Genomic DNA, 10,423 nt, shown 5'->3' with positions numbered 1-10,423 from the left:
GTGAAGAAGATGTAAAGAATTAGCGAATAAATATCAACAAGTTCAGTGACTGGGCAAAAATCTGGCAGATGAAGCATGATGTGGAGAAAGTGTAATGTTGTTCACTTTAGCATGAACAATAAACAAGCAGACATTTATTTTAATGGGAAATGACTGCAGAATTCTAAAGTGCAGAGGGATATAAGTGTTCAAATGTATAAAGACATTTGCATGCAAATACAACGTGTAACTAAGAAGTCTGATGGGATGCTATCATGAGAGGAATTGAACATAAAAATAAAGATGTTGTGTTTCAGTTATGCAGTGATTGGTGGGGATCACATCTTGACTACACTGTGCAGTTTTGGCCTCCTTATTTAAGGAAGGATGTAAATGCATTAGAGAATATTTGTTATGAAGTAGTAGGAGTGTACTGTACCTTTAGGAGAGAGTGAAAGCTGGCAAGGACTTAACAAACACAGAGCGTGCTGAAAAATGTAGAAATCTAATATTTGACTGTGAAACAAATAGCTCGAGCTGAGTTGTGATGGTACACAAATTTGAATTTGGCCAATTAGTTTAAATTATGCCACAAGATACCAAAATCCAATCGAATTTGAATTTTACTGTTTTGACGACATTGGGCCAATGAGATGATCTGATGTTTTGGGGTATAAAATTGGGCATTTTGAACAGTAAGCCAGAGTGGCAACGAGCACCAACAAATGCAGATGGCCCGTGGAACCACTCTCTGAAATGTAACTGTTTATATGAAATCTGTACAGCAGAAGAATGAAGAAAAAAACCCAGAAAAATCTACAGGTGAAGATTTAGAAGACACAGCTGAATGGTTTTGAAATTTGGATTTTTTGTAAATTAAAATGGGGGGTGTTGTTTATCAGACCAGTATATCATTGTAGAGAGGGAGGTAGATAAATTGATCTGACAAAGGAGGATTACAATATTAATAGTTGTTGTTTAATGTTTTTTTTCTTAGAGTTAAAGAATAAATTGTTATTTTTTTCTTTAAATAGTGGGGTCTGGTAGTTCTTTGTAACTCATACTTTAACAGATTACAAGCTTTTCTGTGTGTCTGGTTTAAAATAGCAGAAGGGTTTACCTTGTGTCATAACATATTGGTGGGAAGTTGTTTTATAAGGATACATTTGACAAGATGGGTTTATTTCATCTGGAGATTTGAGTGAGAGGTGATTTGTTTGAAGTGTATAAAATACTTAACAGTCTTGACAAGGTGGATATGAAAAGGATATTTCCTTGTGCAGGTTCATCCAGCACTGTTTAAAAATTAGGGGTTACCATTTTGGACAAAGATGAGGAGAAAGTGTTTTCTTTTATAGGGTTATGTACCTGTGGAACTCTTTGCCTTAGAAAACAGTGAAGGCGGGGTCATTGACTATTTGTTAGACAAGGCAATCAAAGGTTATCAAGGGTGGATAGGAGTGGAACACAAAGAGATTAGCCATGATCTATTGAATGGCATAGGGAACCTGTAGTGATTGTAACATGGGCAGCCAGATGGACCTCATAGAATATGATTTCCCTGATTGAGGCTATTAATCTGGTCCAATCAGGGAGCTCTTACTGACAGATATAAACAGGAGTATTGCTGGGAAAAAAATAAGCACTACCGCAGTTAGGCGATAGTGTGTGGGTTTAAAAATAAAGAGGAAAAAAAAACAACCAGGAGAAAGGGCAAAAAAAAATGAACAGGAGTATCAGAAGTTCTGTTCACTCTGAGGGCTGGCTCTGAGGGAGCTGGATCAACGACAAGGATTTTCCATGTTTAAATAAAGGGAGACTTGTTGACAGGATACTGACCTCTGTGGAGTTATTTCAGGACTGAATGACCAATTTCTGCTCCTAATTCACTATTCCATTATGTTCACTATTCCATTGGAGCTGGTCGATTCCCTGTTGCATCCTGCCCCATGTATTTATTTTCTGAGCATTAGCAGCTTGTTCAACACTGATGAGTCCCGACCAAGAATATGGTTCAAACCTCTCACTGAAAATATGGTACAAGCCTACCAATGATGCAGACATTGAAAATAATCCCGGTGGTCAGTAGCTTTTTACATCATGCAGCTGTTGAAAGAAGGACATTTTTGCTCAGTACTTGAAAGTTTTCATACTTACTGGTTCACCAAAGGATAGCTTTGGAAGGAAAGTAATTTGGCTTGTTTGTGAATGTGTTTGCTGACCAATAGCTTTTTCTATCTGTCTAGTAAATGGAAATGTTTTTGATTGATTTGCGTTTAGTTAATTAGATACTTAAGCCATTCACAATGGTTTGCAACAGATAGTGGTTATTTGAGCCAAAAATAATTCATTTGCCCTTTTGACATGTAATAATTTCGAATTGACCTATCTTAATGGTTTGATTCCTTTGAGAGGTGTGATTATTAAAACTGCAGTTAAATTGTTAGGATATGATTTTGTGATGGCACAAGCTATTTTAAACATTAACCTACTACTAAAAGCACTAACATGCAGATTGTTACTTCCCCAGGCCTATAATTAACAAATTAAATTTGAACCAAATGTTTAATTGCAAGGCCAAAAGAAATGTAAAAGAGATGTGAGTCTATCAGTCTTTCTCTTTCAGGATTCTTGTCACTTCTTGAACGAACAGTGCAGAAAAATATATTCATTAACCTGAAATGTTAAACCTGTTTGCTTCCATAGATTCTACTTGACCTGCTGAATATTTCTGGCACCTGTTTATTTTAGTTAGGAATACATGTCTATTTTGCATATTTACACAATAAGTTATCTTTCCTGAGTTGTATTTCTTGACCTGATCTGAGGCAAACTGATTCAAGAGTTTAAAGTAATTAGATCCCTGATAGTATGTAAACAGGCCATTTGGCCTAACAAGTCCACACTGACCCTCCAAACAGTAAGCCACCCAGACCTATTCCCCTATGTTTACCCCTGACAAATGCAATGGGTAACTTAGCATGGCCAATTCACCTGACTTGTTCGTCTTTGGTCTGTGGGAGGAAACACACCCAGACACAGAAAGAATGTGCAAACTCTACACAGATAGTAACCTGAGGGAGGAAGCAAACCCAGGTCCCTGGTGCTATGAGGCAGCAGTGCTAACCACGGAGCCACCATGCCACCCCAATGATGGGAATTTATGGAACAGATAGAGAATGATTGTTTCTCAGATTAAGAGAAACCAGAATAAGAGAATATTACTTTAGAACTCAGAAAAACTAGCATTGAATTCATAAGGCTAATTCATACTAATTACAGAACAACCTCGATTATCCGAACAAGACAGGCGGAGAGTGTTTTGTTTGGATTACTGATTGTGCAGATGACTGATTGTTCGGATAATGGATAACATTTTTACGGGACCTTGAGATCTTGTTCAGATAATCCAAAATTCAGATAATTGACATTTGCATAACCGAGGTACAGTTCTGTACAGTTCAGAAGGAGGGCATTTAGCCCATAGTGTCTGTGTTGGCCAAAAATGTTACCCAGCTTATTCTTGATATTTTAGATCATAGCCTAGTATGATTTTAACAATTCAAATGCACATTTGAGTTCATTTTAAAAATGTGACAATGTTTTTTGCCTGTACCACCCCATCAGACAGTCGATTCCAGACTCACACCATTCTCTGGGTTAACAAATTTCAAATCCACTTTCCATTGATCTCATTAGCTTTCACTTTGTCTGTGTGGGATTTGATCAAACTCCTTGCAGAATGTGCTACTGTCATCGACCCTGTTAGTTGCACAATAATCTCTGTTGACTATCCTTGATCCAACCCTGCCTTTCCAAATTCAGTTTAAAGTATTGCTCAGAATTTTTTGCATTAGTTTGTCCACTACCAATGTTAAACCAATTGGACTAAATATACTCAGTCAATTCCTTTACAATTTTTTAAACAATTCTCTAACATTAGCAGTTCTCCAGTCTTCTGGTTCGCTCCTGCAGTTGGAGGCAATTGGAAAATGATGTTCTGAAATAATCATGGAGCATTCCTTTCATCTGTCCACAATACTGGATAAAAACAATGACTGCAGATGCTGGAAACCAGATTCTGGATTAGTGGTGCTGGAAGAGCACAACAGTTCAGGCAGCATCCGAGGAGCAGTAAAATCGACGTTTCAGGCAAAAGTCATTCATCAGGAATAAAGGCAGAGAGCCTGAAACGTGTTCACAATACTGTCCATGTGTAATGATTCTGAGAAGGTGGTGGTGGGCCTTCCTTTTGTTGTGGGTAACTCACCACAAGTTACCTTTGACCTGGATACTTATTAAGAAACCTCACAGACAATCAAGTACTGAAAAAAACAATCAAACTTTTAATACATGTAGCAACAAAATATTACACCCCTCAAGTCAGCAAGTATAATCCTGAGACCCAACTTAGGTAATACCCAATTAACAGTGAAACCTGACCAGACCTTCAACCAACAATGGTCTGTCTCTAGTGGGGCTCTCCAGAGTTCAATCCTTAAGCAGTATTGTTCTTTAAAATTCTGCTTTTAAGTTGTTCTGGTGTTTGATTCTTATACAGATTTTTGTCCTTCGGTCTCTAAGGTGATATATTGATGATTTATTTTCAATGTCCTTTCATCCAAATAACTGAGAGTCTGCAGCTGGCTTCCTTATCAAAAGTAATTTATTTATTTCTTGTTACATTTTGCATTGACTGTCTATTTGAAGACAGTTTGCCTGCGATTAACTCCTTAAATTCTTTTGCTGGGCAATCCTTGTCCTTTGCAGCAATAAAGCATCCAATTTATCAAGCAGGTGTCAAAGCAGTTTTGTTAATGTAATCCCACCAAGACATGACCAATTGCTTGAGTCTCTGTGTAACTGCTTGTCTTTGTCCCTTAACAGTTTATTCCAGAGTTATTGCTGTGTGTAATAGTTTACCTTTTGTCGATTCATTCAGTCCAAGAACAGCTACTAAAGTTCTGAAGTCTATAATATCACACTTTAGAACTATATTATGCTGATAGAATTCCCTTGCCAATGGCAGGCAGGAAAAGTCAAGCTATTGATCCAACATTCATGAAATATTTATGATCGATATCGTATAGGTATGGTGTTCACTGAGGTGGAAAATTGAGGTGGTGACATCTCTTAGCATTGTTGCTTTTATCCTTCTCTGTGTTAGAGGCCTGAGTAATCCTGTTGATTAACCTCATTCCACCATTGAAATTTAGTTTTCAGATCATACATATGGAAGCCACTATACATCAGTGATGGAGAATATTGAGCTAGTGACTGTCAGTCAAGCAGACTGCTTTATCCTGAACTGTGCTCAGCCTTGGCTCAGTAATAGTTCTGAGTCCCATAGCACCTCACCAAGATCTTTCTCATGTCTCCACTTCTTGCCTTTAAACAATCGCCTAACCTTAAACAGACCATTATTTGCAGCAAACTACACAGCCTTCATGACAACATCAACCTCAATACCATTAAACCCTGTCAGGGTAGCCTCTGTAAGATATGTCGGAGTATTGATACACGTGGGGATACCACCCATCATGTGCACAGCAGATACTCATGTGAATTGGAAACGTTGTGTGTTTCATACGCTGCAGGCAAGGATGCCCTGAGGCAAGTTATATTGTCCAAACCACATAGATGCTACAACAATGGGTGAATGGACACTGTGCAATAATCACCAGACAGGAATGTTTCCTTCCAGTTGGGGAACACTTCAGCAGTCAAGGACATTTGGCCTCAGATCTTTGGGTAAACATCCTCCGATGCAGACTTTGGGGTAGATAACAATGTGGAGTCACTGAGCAGAGGCTGATTTCCAAGTTCAGTAACCTTGAGGATGGCCTCAACTGGAATCTTGGGTTCATGTCGCACTACAGGTAACCCCACTACACAATACACTTTCACAGCACACACACATACACTCTCTCAGACGCACGCACACACACACACACGCACACACACACACTCTTGCACACACACAGTATGTAACAAACAGGCACACACACACTCTCTCTCTCAGATACATATACTCCCTCACACTCACGCACACTCTCTCTCAAACACACACACACACACACACACACACACACACACGTAAACTTATGGGGTGAATTTGCACTTGCAGATTTGTACTTGCAGATGCATTTTATTTTGTTCAAAAAAACACTCATGCGAACGAATTGAATACACCTACGATGGCTCTTAAATCTTTCATCAGGTAGAGTGGAGGAGCAGGTTTTGATTGATTAATATGCAAATTTCAAAATTTCTTTCAAGTCACTGCTCCAAGATAACTTAAGGTGTTATCAAAAGAAAGGAGGTGACACCTCCAGTCAGCCAATGTATTTTAAGCGTGAGGTTTTACCTGGAGTCTGTCTGTGTCTTAACCTGGAGTCAGACTGGTTTTATTTCCAAAGTAGACAGTCAGTCAATGTAGCATTTTATAAACTTCTACTTTGGAAGTAAAACCAGTCCGACTCCAGGTTAAGACACAGATAGATTCCAAGCAAGACCTCACGCCTAAAGTACATTGGCTAATGAGAGGTTCACCCCCTTTATATTGATAACACATTAAGTTATCTTGGAGCAATAACTTGAAAGAAATTCTAAGATTTGCATATTAATCAATTGAAATCTGCTCCTTTATTCTAACTGATTAAAGATTTATGAGCCATCTTAGGTGTGTTCAATTCGGTTGCATGAGTTATATGATCCTTTGATCCTTTCCTTATAAATGCTGTGTCTAAGGTCTTCCTCTCCCACTAGCACCTGATGAAGGGGCAGTGCTCTGAAAGCTAATGCTTTCAAATAAACCTGTTGGGCTTTAATTTTTGGCCTTGCCCAACACCAGCACCTCTGCATCAACATTCCTACCAGTGCTGCATTATCAGTGAGGTTGTATTTTGGGGTAAAACTTTTAACAGGGGTCAATATAAAATATCTAAAATGGTTGCTCGATGAAGAGCAACACTATTTGAATGTCAAATAGCATAAAGAGCAAGTGATGGACAGGGCTAAGTGAGTCCACAACCAGAATGTCAGATCGAAACTCTTCAGTCCTGCCACATCCTGTAATGAATGGTTGTAAAATAATTAAAAACACACATTTGTGGGATTCTTCACAAATATCCCCATCTGCAATGAGAGCAGAGTTCAGCATATTAGTGAAAAAGACCAGTCTGAAACTTTTGCCAGAACCTGCAGTTGGAAGTGCTGAAAGAACTCAATGTCCTCTGGAGGTTCCCAGCATCACAACTCACATGGTCGTGTACAGCATGGAAACAGATCCTTTGGAGCAACTTGTCCATGCTGACCAGATATCCCAAATAAATCTAGTCCCTTTGCCAGTATTTGGCCCAGGTCCTCTAAATCTGTCCTATTCATATACCCATCCAGATGCCTGGGTAATCCAAGATAGAGAATGGGAAAAGTTTCTGTCTGGAACAGGCTGCTCCTTTTTTGAGTATTTTAGGTGTTGGAGGTGATTTACTCAGATTCCAGGAACAGCAATTACTGTTTTATGTGCTGTTGCATTGTTTTGGAACTTTGGAGAAAAATAAACTTCAAAACAACGGCACTTTTAAAAGGGAGAGGAACATATAAAGGCAGCACATGGTGAAGTCAGTGCAGGATAGAGAGAGAGAAAGAAACCACACTACTAACTGGCACAGCAGTAAACATGCTCAGTTACTGCCTTTGCCATTTGAATGCATGTATCACTGAACATTGGACCAGTGCCCTAACTGCTGAGCTATGGGACCTGAAGGCTAAATCTTCCTTGGTCTTCTTTTCTTCTTCTTAGGGATTCCTGTTTCACAGGTTACTGATCGATAAAGGTAACTTTAAGAGAGCTATTTCTCAGGCAGTGTCTACATGCTGGTGGTGTGGCAGTTCTCCTCCCAACTGTTCAATTGTCCCCAATCTTATACCCCCAAAGCATCAGATTATGTCATTGGCTTTTAAGATTGACAATATACTAAGTTCAAACTTGATTGGAGTTTGGTATGTTTTAGGGTATAAATTTAAACAGATTGACCTAATTCAAATCTGTTTTTGTCTCCAGGCAACCAGCTACCCCAGTAGCCCATGTTGCATTGTATCTTATTGAGAACACTTGGTGCTGACAGGTAGTTCTGCTAACTTTTAACTCTCTTAAAGTTATAGTTCACCCACATCTTCATAACACCTCCACGCTTAAGAAAAAAATGTACCATCATAATGAAATGATGGTTTTATTTTTTTCTATTCTTGAAACACATTATCCTAACATATGGATAACTTTAATCAAAGTTCACCTTAAGTTCTTTCCATATAACTGTATATATGTACATAACATTAAATAAAGACGAATCTCATCTGAACTTTATTAGCTAAATCCGTGATAACGCATCTGCGATTACATTCTTACGATCTGCAACCTGTACGATTTTTAAATTTAAAGTCTGTAACATAAGACTCCAATGAAACAGTCTCACATACTTGTCTTTAAAGTGCTAAGTATGTCGGTGGATTGTAATCTATGTACACCACAATCTCCGACACATTGTTCATGACGTACATATTAAAATGTTGTAATGTAGTACCAAACTCAATAGTTCTTTTTCGATTGTGGAGTATTTCCTCTGTTGGATGTTACTCTTCTTTGAAAAGTAATCAACTGGCAGATCAATCCCGTCCTCACCTTCCTGTAGGAGTATAGCTCCATCTCCAATGTCACTTGCACTAATGGCAACTTTAAAAGGTTTGGAAAAGTTTAGTGTAGCTAAAGCTGGTTTGGTGGTTAATATGGCTTTCAAATTATTGAATGTTTCCTGGCTTGGTTCTATCCACCGAAACATTGTGTTCTTCTTCAGCAGAATGGTTAACGGTCCCACTACACTGCTGACATTTGGAACAAAGTTTCAATAGAATCCACTGAGTCCTAAGAATTAAGGTTGGTTGTGGAAATTCCTCAATGGCCTTCGTCTTTGCGCTCCATAGCGTCAACCTTCCATAACTGATGTTATGTCTCAAGAACGTAACCTCTGCTTTTGCAAATTAGTTTCATTTAAGTTTTTCACCAGTTTTGCTTCTCATAATCATTCAAAGACCTCTGCCAACTGAACCATGTGATTTCTCCAGGATTAGTAAAGATCACAACATCGTCCAAATAGATTGCACAGTTTGTTAACCTAGCCACAACTCTGTTTATGAGTCTTTGGAATGTGGTGGGTACGTTCTTCATTCCAAAGGGCATCACTTTAAACTGATATCGCCCGTTTGGGGTTACAAACACAGAAATTTATTTTGCCGTCTCTGTTGAAGGTACCTGCCAGTAACACAGTAAGTCCAACTCGAAGATGTAACTGGCTTGTCCGACTGTCTCGATGCAGTCCTCCAAACTAGGAATTGGATATGAGTCTGATTTTGTAATGGCATTGACCTTTCAATAATCCAAGAAGAATCATGGAGTCCTGTCCGGTTTGGGAACTAAGACAATCAGTGAACTCCATTCACTCTGGCTTGATTCGATCAAGCACGCCCTCCACCTCCATCTGTACCTGTCTGGCTTTGAAAGGATTAAGCTGATAGGGGTGTTGTTTTATTGGAGCATTGTTTCCTATATCCATTTCATATACAATAGCATTAGTCCTCCCCATGTGATTCTTACTTATGTCCTTATATTGCAGTAACAAATCTTTCAACTGCATTCTATGCTCCTGAGTCAGATAGCTTACTAACCCATCCCACTGCTCAAGGACCTTTTCTTTTTTAAGTCTATTTTGAGGCACATCAAAATCTATATCATCTGGATTAGATTCTTCACCCTTCGGGGAAGTAACTAACACCTGTTTCTCCAGTTCTTTCTCTCTAGTATAATACAGTTTCAACATGTTCATATGACATACCCAATACCTTTCTTTTTCTAACTGGTATCTTTACCAGATAGTTCACCTGACTCAACTTTTTTCTCAATTGATAGGGACCACTAAACCTGGCTTTGAAAGGAACACTGTCAATTTTTTTTTAACTAGTTTCAAAAGGCCTCTCACTTCATGCCTGAGTATTAACTCGAAGTGAGTGAACGTAGAACATAGAACATTACAGCGCAGTACAGGCCATTTGGCCCTCAATGTTGCGCTGACCTGTCATACCAATCTGAAGCCCAGCTAACCTAGACTATTCCATGTATGTCCATATGCTTGTCCAATGACGACTTAAATGTACTTAAAGTTGTACTTATACCAGTCATTTGGGTAGTCAATATGGTCTTCAAGGCCTAATGTCACCGTTTTAAAGCTCCCAGGGATTCAGGATGATACGCATGGGATTTAAAGTGCTGTATACCTAAGCTATCCATAACCTCTTTAAACAGTCTAGCATTAAAATGTGACCCTTGGACCGACTGAATCTTTTTGGGTAGCTCAGACCTAATGAAGAAAGCTATTAACTCCTCTACTAC

The sequence above is a fragment of the Hemiscyllium ocellatum genome, chromosome 8 (assembly GCF_020745735.1).
Source record: "Hemiscyllium ocellatum isolate sHemOce1 chromosome 8, sHemOce1.pat.X.cur, whole genome shotgun sequence".
NCBI classification, from domain to species: domain Eukaryota; kingdom Metazoa; phylum Chordata; class Chondrichthyes; order Orectolobiformes; family Hemiscylliidae; genus Hemiscyllium; species Hemiscyllium ocellatum.
Note: the sequence above shows the minus strand (reverse complement) of the source record.